Source organism: Plodia interpunctella, chromosome 9 (genome assembly GCF_027563975.2).
Source record: "Plodia interpunctella isolate USDA-ARS_2022_Savannah chromosome 9, ilPloInte3.2, whole genome shotgun sequence".
In the NCBI taxonomy this organism is placed as follows: domain Eukaryota; kingdom Metazoa; phylum Arthropoda; class Insecta; order Lepidoptera; family Pyralidae; genus Plodia; species Plodia interpunctella.
Genome location: NC_071302.1, coordinates 2,568,164 through 2,583,165, shown reverse-complemented (window position 1 = coordinate 2,583,165; position 15,002 = coordinate 2,568,164). Strand labels below are relative to the sequence as shown.

Sequence of the window (15,002 nt, the reverse complement as noted above, 5' to 3'; positions counted from 1 at the left end):
CTTGATCACAATCATAATATGTTTCAGTATACCTTTTGACTTTATGTACTTTATTGTGTACTTACATTGTTATATTACGGATAAAAAATTATACATAAATTTATATTTAAAAAATGGTAAACTCTTCTAGCATAATAGGGACAACACTGTTTGAATGAGTTTCTTTCGGCATTTCTTCTCAGCAGTGGTCGTTACGAAATGCTAGTAGTTTGTAGCTTTGGTAAACATCATTTAATTTAGAATATGACGTGAAAAAGTGCCTGTGAAGGCCTGATTTCTAAATAAATTATTTCATTTGATTTGATTTGATAAGGGATGGTTCTCAAATCGCTTCGACCGCTGCGGCCGCGCTGTCATTACGATCCGTCAATTTCCTTGAGGAAGCAATAATTTTCAAAACAATCATTGATATTGACATTACCACAGGACATATTCATGATTTTAAAATCAGATTGTAAAAATATTTTTTGTTTTAGTTAAAATTTTTAAAATTGTAATGACAGCGCGGCGCAACCGTCGAAACGTTCTGTGCAGAATAATATATTTATTAATTTAATTATTTTTTCATTGATTTAATAATTTTATGCATTCCACTGAGTGATACAATTATTTAAATAAAGAACAATAGCGCAAATTAAAGAATGTGAAATGAAATTAGAAAGATACATAATAAAATTAGTAGCTATGTTCTGGGAATCTAGTCGCACCCAGGATAAAAATCCACGTCATACAAGAACAAGAGAAGGTTACTAAAACAAATTGTTCAATTTACCAAAAACAATCAAATTAAGATAACAACGAATAGATACACAACAGGCACAAAACACACAATGAAATAAATAAAAAAAAAAACAAATCGACGAGACGCCTTAATGCCTTCTATTAGTATGCACATGGAGGTCCAAATTCCCGTGGCCTCTCGAAAACCAGTTAGCCCGGACAGAGCAAAAACATTTTTCTACAACTAATTCTAACACAATAGGTATTTATCGAAATTTCCTTCTATAGCCACTAAAGTCTTAGTCACACCAAGACATTATTTGATATAAGACATTCTTTGTTTAAATCTGATGTGCGTAAATATAACTCGGATTTATTTAGAAATTACAGACTAAACGTTGTGGATTCGCGTAGTTTTGCAAGGGGCTCGCAATCAGGGTGTGTAAGGGGTAAGGGTTGAAGGGGCGGGGGCTGTCGCCAGGCTCCAGGGGCGAGCTTATATAACGCGGAGAAAAGCGGATGTACAACCCCGTTTGTTGCTGTCTCGCTCGCACAGTTTTAGGACGTAGTCACAGTTGAGGAGATTTTCCGGCGACTGAATTATTCAGAGCGTGATTTTATTATAGTCGTGGTATTATTATTTATCCTTTTTTGGTGGTTTATTAAACCATGGTTCTATGACACTAGGGATTGCGCTCTGGATTTAGGACATATTCAATTGTTTTAATCTGTTTTGTTATATAAAGTAATATACTTATCTCAATAAAGTACCAACTGCTAAGTACCCAAGTATTTCAATCTGTCAGACAAATATAACGAGGAATTTTATTTAATGAGGCTATTTTTGTATTGAAAATGTAAAATATTAGACGAAAATGCAATTTTTCCTCAACCGGAAGATCTGTATTTAATAAGTTTGGTGTACCTAATTCAGATAAGTTATTTTGAAAATCGTGTTAAATATTTTAGACGGTACAAATTAATGTACTTACCTGTAAAACAGTTAATTGTAGATATATATTTCGATTTACTTAAATACTTAATAGGCAAATAAATAAATATGAATACCTACAATAAATATTTTTATTTTAACAGCAATCCCAAATTATGTTAAAAGCAAAGATTTTTCCTAAGACTTTTGTCTTAGGAAAAATCTTGCACAATCTACACACAGCCTTAGTACGCCCCGCACATGTGCCGATGGCTCTGACATTTACGTAGTGCGCTCCGTACAGCCGCGTAGACGCGCGTTCGAGACGCGAATTTAAAAATATAACGTTCGAAAATCGAAAATAATAATTCCGATAGCCGTTTCTTTTTTCGTAAAAATTAATTAGTGCCAGTGTTTTTATTTTTTTTATTTCATGGTTTCTTTTAAGTGTTTTGTTGAAAGTGTTAGACTGTAAAGCCTATCCTAGAGGTTGGATTCCCTGGGAGAGCATTGCTATAGCAACGAATGACGTCAAGTTCACGGGCGGTTGGTGCATTTTTGTTCAATAATGAATAGTTTCTGTTTCATCTGACTGTGCGCATTTGAATAGTGCGGATTTCTGCTATCACTTTGGCTGTAAGTAAACATATCGTGTTTTAATAATAACAATTTGTATAGGTAGTAATTATATTTAATTAGGTACAAGTAATTTTTACATATATTTTTCTACATATTTCTGCTTAAATAGATTTTTTATTAGCATATTGACTACATTATTTTTAATACTTTTAAAATATTTTGTATATTTATTTGTCATATTTATTGGCCTAGCCTAACCTAGCCCTAACATTTTGTAACACGTCTATATTTTCCGCATTGTAAAAGATCGTAAAAGGATTTCAAAAAGAATTTCACCGCATACCTCTAACCGATGCGGTTTCACTCTCAAAAAGCTTGGAACCACTTTTACTATCAACAAATCTGCCGTTAAACGTACGTATTACGAAATTAGCAGTGCAACCTCAAACCCGAAAATGTTAATCTAATTTAAACCTTATCACCATGTATATAGAGTGCATCGAGAACAGATTTTAGAAAAGGTAGATTTTTCTTCGCGAGGTCTTCTTGCGTAAGCTGTGTTGACATTGCCTGATGGTGTAGTGGTGGGAGCGGCTACCACGGGTTTTCGTTCGGTTCTCGCTCCAGTTAAAATGTCAAGGTTAGGTACAATGGAATTGTCGCAAAATGCAGTTTTTTTTGTTTTTTGTTGACGAAACATTATAACTTACATTATCATGTTTGCATAAAAATATTCTTTCGGAACTTAGATATTTAGATACAATATTTAAAATTAGAATTTTAGTCGCATTAAAAGAAAATGTAGATTTTTAAATTGCCTGCCAGTATTTTTATTTATTCTTTGCAAATTACGCCTTAAATATTTATCCAATAACGTTATAAAGTCAATTAATAGTTCCCGAACTGCGCCGCTGCAATCAAACAGATTTTATAATGTGACGTCAGCTTGAAATTAAATCCTATTGTTTCAAATTACACTGTAATTCGAAGGCATAAGGTTGATTATTGAGAGATCGTAGTAAATACTAGGTACAATAGTGCACTAATGACATCTCAGTAAATTGTTTTAATGATACATGGGTATACCTGTAACAGGTATTGCGCGAAGTTGTTCTAGCACGGTCCGGTCATATAAAATCGTGATGTTGGTTATAGATATTTGTATTTAGAATTCAGTTGCATATAGGGTTAGTAGTATTTAAAAATTGTACCTAGAAAAACGTTTGTAAAACGTTACAAGTTGCTTGGTAACAAAAGATAAAGCATCTGTTGAGTATAAGTAAGTTAGTGGACAGCTACCACATTTAAAGGTTATATTCTATTATAATATATTGTTTATGGTTATCTCATAGAGTGACATTGTTGTTGTGAAAAATGGTTTGAATTTGTAAGACGTTAAAATGTAGCAGATAGAAATAGAAGATAAATAAAATTATTTAATATAAAGGAACTTTAATTAATAAGGGCATTCAGATCTACAAAGCCAATAGCATCAATTGTACCAGCGCTGTCTCAAGATCAAAAATATTAGTTTTAATCAGTTATCGGGTGTAACATAAAAGAAAAATGTTAGAATGAGAAATATCCAGTCAAACAAAATAACCTTATCTATAATTATATAAAACTCTTCCGTTACTGAGTGACTAAGTGACTGACAGACAACGTACAGCCGTAACTACAGGGCGTTGATAGCTGAAATTTGGCATGTAGGTTCCCTGGTGAGTGTAGGTGAGCACTAAGAGAGGATTTTGTGAAATTCTACCCAGAAGGGGGTAAAAGGGGTGAAAAACTTTTGTATGAAAGTTCTACACTGTTGAAGTTAGTGACTTGAAAACTTGTTTCAGACTTTTCCCAAAATTTACCCTCAACCCCTTCAAAAGGGGTGTGAAAGATTGTATTGAATTTAATACAAATTTCAAAATAAAAAGCTGAAAATTGGTAAACATGCTCTTCATATTATTTCTTAAAGAATGCCCGAGATTATACTATTAAATTCACGTAGGCGAAGCCGTGGGCAAGATCTAGTAATTTAATAAAAACTTTGCATGCAATAACGACGAGACACTTATGACATTGACATGAGATTCCATAGTAAACCTACAGCTTAGTTGACCCAAAATACGTACAGTCTATTCCAAAACAAATTGCCTTGTAATGACCTCTATGCTGCGGTAATAACGGCGAGTTTGTAATGATTTGGACAAGTCGACGTGCTGCTGACCGTACTATACTTATAAGACAAGAATGCAAATGAATGAACGGCGCAGACGCAGCGAGTAGAAAACGAAGCTTACATAACTTGAGCACTTGCGTATTGCAGATCTAATCGGTAATAAGGTTGGTTTTCTTTCTCTTTTTTCTCATGTAGCAAAAGCTAATACATACTTAATAAGTACATAGAATAAAAAATTTCGACGTTCGAAACCAAAGGTTTTTATAACGAATGTTTATTATTTCAAAAATTTCGGCTCAAAGGTCGGAAGATATATGTATGCTTCAAAATTTAATCTTCAAAGATGAATGCGACGTGATCCTTTGCAATAGACGTTTTAGGAACTTTTCATTTTAGAGAGATGGCAATCACAACCTGAGGGATACTCAGCTCAGCGGGGAGCAGAAAAGAATTGAAAGAGATAATTTTCTTCCCTGAAGCGGTGGTGGTTGAAAAGTTAACTCTGACCCGTGACCTCTGGTTTAGTTTGGATAGAATTATCTTTAAGATCCGCAATCTATATGTTCACCGGAATTATCTGGAATAAATTATATGTAACATTCAATTAGATTTGAAGTGTAATTCTCTTGACACTTTTCATGAAAGTACCTAAAAATTTCCATTAAAAATTCACCACAGACCGTGGTGGTAGAATTGTGGAAAGCAATGGAAACAAAAACAAAAGCCGTCGGGCCCATCCAATGTCGCGCTATATTTCTATTGTGCAACTGCCGCGCCTGCAGATGCACATAGACTGTGGCACTACATTACGGACAATTACAAAATCGGAGCTACAAATATTAGTGTATGATGTGTATGGAAAAAAATAACTCACAATTTATCTGTTCAATACTTCTTTCAAAGTGAATTATTAAGAAAACATGTTATTTACATTAATACTTGTTATATAAAACTTACAGATCTACATACATTTTAATCACATATAGACAATTTGAAAATGTGTTTCGCGATTAATAAGTAGATGAACACGAACCAATACGAATGAACTTTTTAAACTTTGACCCCAAACTTATTGTATCTAATCATCATCGTCCTAATATCGCAAATTATAAAATCTTTCCACGTCTGAATTTGTGTAATTTATTTCAAATCAGAATACTTTGCGTCCAATTTCCATTTTCATCAAAAACGTGGTTATATTCGTCTTCGTAGTCATTTTTAGCTGATACCTATGTTGCTTCTTCTTCGTGAATCAGTGGAGAATTCACCACACTTCTCTATTCTCGGCTTTACATTAGTATGTCAATTCTTTGTCTGCAGATACGAGGAAGTTGGTCTTCCTTGTTCGCTGTTCTCATGAAACTGCATCATTCATCAAACTGATTCATTGTTTTTGTTCCTTATGGAATATTACCTTTATTATCATAGTAATTATGTAATATTAAACCGGAATGTAGTTCGTGATGTCGTTAAGTTACTACTATTCTAGATTAATATTGTTTAGCTGGTAATTATCTGTGGTTAGCATAGATGTAGCGACTATATTGTTGAAACCCTGTTTTTTAAATATTTCTTCTGGAATATTTAAAAAAAATCAAAATTTGTTCAATGTTATGATCATATATTCCCACGCCTTTGTGATGTTGTTTTATGAAATCATCGGGATAATTATAGACTATGTTTACACCCTTCTAAAACGGCATTATTCAGTAAAATATTGTATGTATGGCACCTAAAATATATAACAAAACTCCACATCATGTTAAAGATCAGAATTTTTGTTTATTTTAAAAGCACCTCAGGTCCTTGTTGATTGATAAATGTTATTATAATTACAACTATTTTTTTAATGATAGATTTAGATAAAAATTTAGTTAATTTAGTTACTTTTATTTATTCGACTTTGTTTTGTGGGATGATAGCATGCTCTCCATTTAAATTTGCATACCCGTGGACGGTGAAACATGTAGGATTAAGTTTTCTTTTGACACCATATTGTAAAAAAATGTAAACTCTTGTTTTTTCAAACAAATGATTTTTGTCTTTGTCTTTGTCAACTCCGAAGTGAGTAGTCGAAATTAGCAATTTATCACAATTAGGGTACGTTTTTACCTTGTAACTTCAACATTACTATGAAAAGGTTCAATGACATCAACAAATTTCGGCGCACGTGTGATGAGCCACAGCACACTTTCTCTAGGGTGGGGTTAGTACTGCCACAGTAGGTGTAGGTCGACCGGTTGTAGCGTGAATACGAAACGCCAATATTGTGCGTGGAAATCTTACTAATATAGATGATGTTCGACTTTTTTGTGAAATTCTATAAAATTATTTTTTATGTAGTCTTTTTGTATCAATCCCTCTCTTTTCTTTTTACTGAATTGTTATTTTGTAAATACTTCAGTTTTCATCATTATTTTATTAGCTCTAATTGTATTAATATGTCAAAATATTATCAAAATTTAAGCTCTGCAAAATCTGGCAAAATTTTATACTTATATAAAGAAATAAAACTTAATAAATAGTACATAGTAAATAGTAGAATTTTTATTGACAAAATAACATACAAAACAACACAACAATTTATTTCAATCACTCCTATAAGAAATAAAGAAAAATCTTATACGAATTTGAACAATGATTCAAGATAACCTAAAAATACAAAGCGCTAAACAATGATAGCTACACAATGTGAGAAACACTTCTGAAATTGTTATAGTTGTAACAAAATTGGCGCGTACAGTACAGTTTGTTGAATCATAATTTTTGTTACTACTCGTGACCGACATGGATCACTTGGCACTGTGCAAGTCCAGATGACATTGTATTTCTTGTTCGATTCTATAGCAACGACTATATATTGATTCATACTAACAAACATTCTGAAAATATTTTGAATTATGACTTATTTCTTGATTGGTACTCTATACAATAAAGAAAAGGTACATTCTAAACTAGTTTTTTTACCATAACATCGATCGATGCGTGTAAAATTATATATTTTTAGAATTTTGAAAAATCCTTAGCGTTCTTTTAACTCCTTACGGAATCTCCTCCAAATCAGAGCGATCTATACTCACTTAAACAGTGTAGTGTACGTTGTCTGTCAGTCGGCTACGAAGGAATTTTGTAAATGTAATTTATTGACTTGATGATTCAGATAATCTGCCAGATTCAAGAAAAACAATGAATTTTAAACACTGTTACTAAACTCTAAAGCGGTTGTTTTTCGTCGATGCTATGCCAGTCTCATCCATTACTTTCCTTTCAACCAAACAATGGTATCTGACCAGCGGACTCGATTAAGTATTTCCTTTCACCTTCGATGACTTGTGCTACGTCATAATACTATGGTCTGTCCCTACCTTGCTTTACCTTAACAAATCGTTTTACTTCATCTTTTTACCTATTTTTATATGTTTTTACCATAGCAGTTCTGGACAAACCAATCGGCCTATATTTATAGGCTATATTTCAAGACATTTTTTTCTTGATCATGATTTAATTCCACCAAACAAACGATTGGTTGAACAGCAAAATGTATCGTAAACTACGTAAAATAGCCTGAAATGGCTTTAGTTGAAAGCGTTTGAAAAGACCAATGTTACAGAGCAGTATTTCTTTAGCTTTAGCTCCAATAACAGTTCTATAGATAAAGCTGAGAGTTTTTGGAATGAGGAATATAATAGTTTAAATAAAACACTTTCAAGATTCTTGAAAAGGCAGAGAATGTAAAACTTGTAACTTTCGTATATAATGTTGTACGTACAGTCATTACTATTTATATTGCTAATTTACAATGAATTTGCATGTGTTGTTGTGCTGATCGTTAAACCATATCAAACAAATCAGAGCATATGTTTTAATTATGTCACTTGCATTATAAACCATAATCTGCTCTGTTTTGTTTTCTTGAGCTCTGTTTTCTTTCATTGTGATTTTGGAACGACCAAAGAAAATTTATTTATTTTTTTCAATTTGTGGTAGAAATATGAACGTAGATCCCAAACAATTCACAACTTTTCTTCCAAGGTAACGAACAAGTCCAAATTGGAGGCCATTAGTTGTAATGACCCGTAGGATGTTATTGATTTTCGTGGCTTAAGGCTTGCTCCTTCAGGTTAGTCGGTTCTCACTTGAAATTATCAAAGATACAGGATGACAATAATATTTTTTTCATTCAAATAATAAGATATAATATACGACAGACTGAGCCAATAGCTATAAAACTCGTTTAGTATTTTCATTAATAGTATCTCAGAAAAGTAAAAAAAAAATAAAAATCCTAATTACTTAAGATCACTGGAATGATCATCATCAAAATTCAGAATCAAAACATCGATGGATAAATTATCATACATTATTGTTTATAAATATGATATAATGCATTATTGCACAAACCCTTCTTTCAATAAAGGTTTACCAGAGGGTTTAAACAATTTATCAGCCATTGCATCATTTATATCGCGTCATTAATCTTTGTGTCTTGGCTAAGCACCAATGATTTTAGCTCAAATTTGTCCTTTCGGTAGGCCACTTCTCATTAATCATTAGAAGCGCAGGTCGGCTCTTTTAGACCTCAGCTTTTTATCAAGAACAATAGCTAATGGCTAATTTATTCCCTTATAATAGAAACAGCTTTTTTATTAAGATAAAAAATATACATTTTGCGTCTATTACTCGTATAATCAAGATCACAAACATAACTTAAGTCAGTAAAATGATATACTCGACCATGGCATATATGGAGTTTAGAATAATAATAACAATATTAAGTGATGGCATCTGAGTATGCTATCAACACAACATACTGCAATCTGATATTTTGGCTAGATGAATTTGTGAATCTACCCTGTGCTGTCTGCTCCCAATCGGTTGTGATATGCAAATAGGTAAATGGGAGAAGACAGTGTTCATCTATGAACTTCTTGTAACTGAGACGATTCTAATTAGTTGGGGATCTCTTTATTATATAATAAATAACAATAAAACCAACGACAGGACCTCAAGGTGCTGTTTAAATACCAGCAGCTGTAGTTAGATCACTAAATTGCGCAAAGACTTTATAATTACCGGTCCCACCTGCCGTGACTGACTCGCCCACGATTCATTACACGAGCAATTTACCGAGCGACGTGCAGTTACCAGTGTCAACAGCTTCCTTATGAAATTATGTACTTAATTGGCTTAGATTGGACGGAGAGTGCATCTTGTGCTCGTGGTTATGTACTGTTATCTTTTATGATGACGTAATAAGTATATGGATTGTTCTTCATTAATTTAAGTCAACAGATCATTTTGTAGCATTTTTTTGGTAAAAATTTGACCTTTGCAGCAGTTGGACTTTATGGGAAAATAACTTTTATATTACACGTAAATAAAAAAAGGTTATAACAAAAGTCACTATATCCAGTTAATTAACAAATTAAAAATATTACCTAAATATATAAATAAATCAAAATTCTCCGCATTGAAAGTTTAACATAGAAGAATATATAGTACAATCGACAGTATGGATTCTACACAATTGAAAAATTCTATTGGTAGAGATCGATCAAGAAGACAAATTGTGGATTGCTTACTTTGTGTTTGCAAAATATATTGTACTAGGACAGAGATGGATTGTTAGGACAAAGTTAGAGTTTTAAGAGCGAGATTATGTTCCAAATTTGGTTCAAATTACCTTTTCTCGCCAGTGTGAGGTTTCTTTGGTTCTGTTAATCACTTTCCGATATACCACAGTAGTAATTTTATTCCTTCTACCCAAATAACTGGTATTCAATCTGATTGGTACTATAATATTTAAAAAACATAATATTGATATAATTATGTCTAATTATATCAATATTATGTCTATTGCTCACATTTTCGCACAGCTGCTATAACTGTCTTTGTCATCTGCTCACTGGTAATCATTATCTTTACTCTCCATTTCGATCAGTTCTATCGATTTCTCTCCATTTGTGGTCATCTATAGCCTTTTCTAGGACTTTGGATACATTGGCATTTTAAAGATCTTGATCCACTTGATCGGACCATTGTATTAGGTATCGTTTCTCGTTTTAATCATATGAATAAATTATCTCTTCATTGTTCAAGTAATAACTATTAGATGTGAAAACTTCATCGCACTGTTCAATTTACGAGCCCCAGTACCAGCCAGTTTAACGAAGTTTATACATATACAGGTTCTCTCTCGAGATCAAACGCAATTTTTATAACCAACTCGATAAAGCGTTATTTGTACCGAAACTGCATCACGTGATAAAAATACATCGGATCCAATTACAAGTACAATTTAGTAAGATACAAAAATAAAAAGGTACAGAAAGAGAAGCGCTTAGAAAAGCATAGTATTTTTATACCCCTAATACACAAATACACAGTATATAATAAAAGTACTACTTAAATACATAGACTAAATGATCAGATTATAACCCCAAACATTATTAATAGCATTTTATGCAGATGTATTATAGATCGTAGCGGCTCAATGAACTATTTGTTACTTTGTGGAAATATTTGCAATATGGCATATGGAAAATTCCCATTTTCACCAATCTAGTTCATTCATGGTTACTAAAGGCCTACCACGAAACATACGAATACGTAGCTCGTTACTAACGTCCACATGCTGTCTCTTTTCCCATGTCGTTTACGCATCGTTCCCGTGGGAATTTCGGGATAAATATTACTGTATAAATTATTCCAGGTGATTTCTTCTTCTGTTCCAAATTCAGTCCAGTAGATTTTCCGTGAATGAATAACAATGTTTCGCATTTGTTTAGTAGGATTCTATACTATCGTTGCTTTACAAACTGTACTGCAACTAACGCCCTAATTAAATTTCCTAGCTATTTTTATAATGTGGATCAAACCATCTAACACATCGACGTAGTTTTGTACACTTGTGGATAATGATGAAGTGATGAATGATGACAGTATTATAAAGTTATTGTGAAATGGAAAATTTTAATGATGAGTGACAATGGAAATAACATTGAAACATTGAACATAGGTATAATTGAGACTGCATATGATTTTTTTTAAATACAATCAATACTGGACCAGTAAATCCCTGTGAACGTTATTATAATAAGTATATCAAGAAGATTTCTGCTTGATTTAAAAATATGTGACTTTAATTGAACAACCGGCAAACCTCCAACCGCTAACCGCTATACCTATCTCCATATGTGTCAAATTTTTAATAAACAAACAAGTGAACAAAAGGATTGGATTAGCTTGAAGTTTACAGATATAATATTTGTGATTGAACCTATATTTATTTTGCCATTACAAGAGTACAAAATACTAAACTGGTTCTGTTAATGCTAGAAAAACGACCAAAAATCTTTCTTTTATGCAAAATGTAACATTCTTTATTCAATGATGATAAACATCAGAAATTGACGTCAAAAATTTACTTAAAACTAAGTCTACCGCGGACTTCCAAAGCGGCAGTGAAGAAGAAGCGGCACAACAAACTTCACCGCAGCCTCCCCCAAGAACGGCAACTAACAAATCTGGATCTAATAGCACAAGCTAATCCAAGGCAGGACGGACAGGACGCAACGACTCGTGCATTTTGTAACAAAGAGTCAATTAGTGCAATCAAGCATTGACGACGTTCAGTTTGAACTATGATGTGATTCAATAAAGGGCCTCTTACTAATGGTGTCGTACGTGAATTTATAATTTATCCCAATGAATTTATTTTTCGATATAATTTTATTGCATAGAAAACAATAGAGATAAAAGAAACAGAAAAATTGATCGCAACGGCGCGGCGGATCGAGAGAGAACGAGCTCGCGTTAACACAAACGATAGAAAAAGATAGAGATGCAAACACAAAGGGCAATAGAAGCAATACAACAAAACAAGTTAAAGCAAATCATATCAAATTAATGTCTAAATCACGAATAATGAAAAATTATATATATATATATATGTAAAAAGTTTGAACTATGATGTGATTCAATAAAGGGCCTCTTACTAATGGTGTCGTACGTGAATTTATAATTTATCCCAATGAATTTATTTTTCGATATAAATCTTATTGCATAGAAAACAATAGAGATAAAAGAAACAGAAAAATTGATCGCAACGGCGCGGCGGATCGAGAGAGAACGAGCTCGCGTTAACACAAACAATAGAAAAAGATAGAGATGCAAACACAAAGGGCAATAGAAGCAATACAACAAAACAAGTTAAAGCAAATCATATCAAATTAATGTCTAAATCACGAATAATGAAAAATTATATATATATGTAAAAAGTTTGAACTATGATGTGATTCAATAAAGGGCCTCTTACTAATGGTGTCGTACGTGAATTTATAATTTATCCCAATGAATTTATTTTTCGATATAAATCTTATTGCATAGAAAACAATAGAGATAAAAGAAACAGAAAAATTGATCGCAACGGCGCGGCGGATCGAGAGAGAACGAGCTCGCGTTAACACAAACAATAGAAAAAGATAGAGATGCAAACACAAAGGGCAATAGAAGCAATACAACAAAACAAGTTAAAGCAAATCATATCAAATTAATGTCTAAATCACGAATAATGAAAAATTATATATATATGTAAAAAGTTTGAACTATGATGTGATTCAATAAAGGGCCTCTTACTAATGGTGTCGTACGTGAATTTATAATTTATCCCAATGAATTTATTTTTCGATATAAATCTTATTGCATAGAAAACAATAGAGATAAAAGAAACAGAAAAATTGATCGCAACGGCGCGGCGGATCGAGAGAGAACGAGCTCGCGTTAACACAAACAATAGAAAAAGATAGAGATGCAAACACAAAGGGCAATAGAAGCAATACAACAAAACAAGTTAAAGCAAATCATATCAAATTAATGTCTAAATCACGAATAATGAAAAATTATATATATATGTAAAAAGTTTGAACTATGATGTGATTCAATAAAGGGCCTCTTACTAATGGTGTCGTACGTGAATTTATAATTTATCCCAATGAATTTATTTTTCGATATAAATCTTATTGCATAGAAAACAATAGAGATAAAAGAAACAGAAAAATTGATCGCAACGGCGCGGCGGATCGAGAGAGAACGAGCTCGCGTTAACACAAACAATAGAAAAAGATAGAGATGCAAACACAAAGGGCAATAGAAGCAATACAACAAAACAAGTTAAAGCAAATCATATCAAATTAATGTCTAAATCACGAATAATGAAAAATTATATATATATATGTAAAAAGTTTGAACTATGATGTGATTCAATAAAGGGCCTCTTACTAATGGTGTCGTACGTGAATTTATAATTTATCCCAATGAATTTATTTTTCGATATAAATCTTATTGCATAGAAAACAATAGAGATAAAAGAAACAGAAAAATTGATCGCAACGGGGCGCGGCGGATCGAGAGAGAACGAGCTCGCGTTAACACAAACAATAGAAAAAGATAGAGATGCAAACACAAAGGGCAATAGAAGCAATACAACAAAACAAGTTAAAGCAAATCATATCAAATTAATGTCTAAATCACGAATAATGAAAAATTATATATAATTATATATATATGTAAAAAATACGTAAATGGTTAGAGAATATTTCGTTAAAAGAATAATTAGCAAAAGTAATAAAGGAATGTTATTTTTAGGTATGACAAAATATTGTAATTTATCTTTTTATTTACCTAATGAACAACAAGGTTCTCATAGAAAACTAATGTAGAATGACCAGTTTTTGTATCAATGATATTTATTAACGACCTCAAGATAGCAGCGCATCAAAAATCACTGCAAATTAGTTACTATTACAACGACATAAGATGTTGTATAACTTGATTGAAATCTTGACTGTATGAGACAAACAATAAGATTGATCCGACACAGTTGCATTGCATAAAAATATTCTACAGACCCAGGTATAGGGAATTACGTAATGTGAGGCCGACTTGCTTGTTCGGTCCCTACCTTAGACCTCTGTGCAATGGTAATAAGGACTAGTTTAATGAAAATGCTTATATCAATAGTGCAACTGTTCGTTGAAAATTAAGCCGAATTCCCTTGAGATAAAGTCGTATGCATGTTACGGGATGCGGAGTATTTTTTACTATTTTTGCGTAAACCACGGTTGGAATTTTTGTGTCAACGTTAGAGTTATATTAGTGTGGCTGGGAAATATGTTTTGCTGTGATATTTTCTTTATTACGATGAATGTTGTTGCAGTCGTGTGAGAGTCATGTTGCATAACCAATGGGAAGAATCGATAGTGTGCCTTCAACATGCATAATAGTAATTTTACTGTGTTGGTATGCATTTCCAATCACGGGTAGATTGGATTAGTCCATGGAGGCATTAATGGAGCTGAAGTTAAGATTGGATATGTCTTTTGGTACCGTTTTATGGTGTGTGAATAAATGCATTAAGTGTTACCTGAAGTTCGGAGCTGTGGAAACGATACTCACCAACAGAAGTGCTTTGTGTAGTTTTTATAATCACTACATAGTATAAAGCAAATTCGCTTCCCGCTTTCTGTCCCTATGTATGCTTAGATCTTTGAAATTACGCAACGGATTTTGATGCGGATTTTTTTAGTAGATGGTGTGATT

General features: G+C 32.6%; 1 protein-coding gene across 6 annotated transcripts in view; it reads left to right on the top strand.

The window, feature by feature from the left end:
• The first annotated feature begins 1,943 nt into the window (after window positions 1–1,943).
• Window positions 1,944–15,002, top strand: part of chp (chaoptin) — a 55,251-nt gene continuing 42,192 nt past the window's right edge. For 5 of the 6 annotated variants that reach the window (XM_053749433.2, XM_053749431.2, XM_053749432.2 and 2 more), the window contains exon 1: window positions 1,944–2,287. The gene's annotated coding sequence lies outside the window, so the exon portion shown is untranslated. The remainder of the gene's footprint in view (window positions 2,288–15,002) is intronic. The other variant, XM_053749430.2, reaches the window with a different exon arrangement.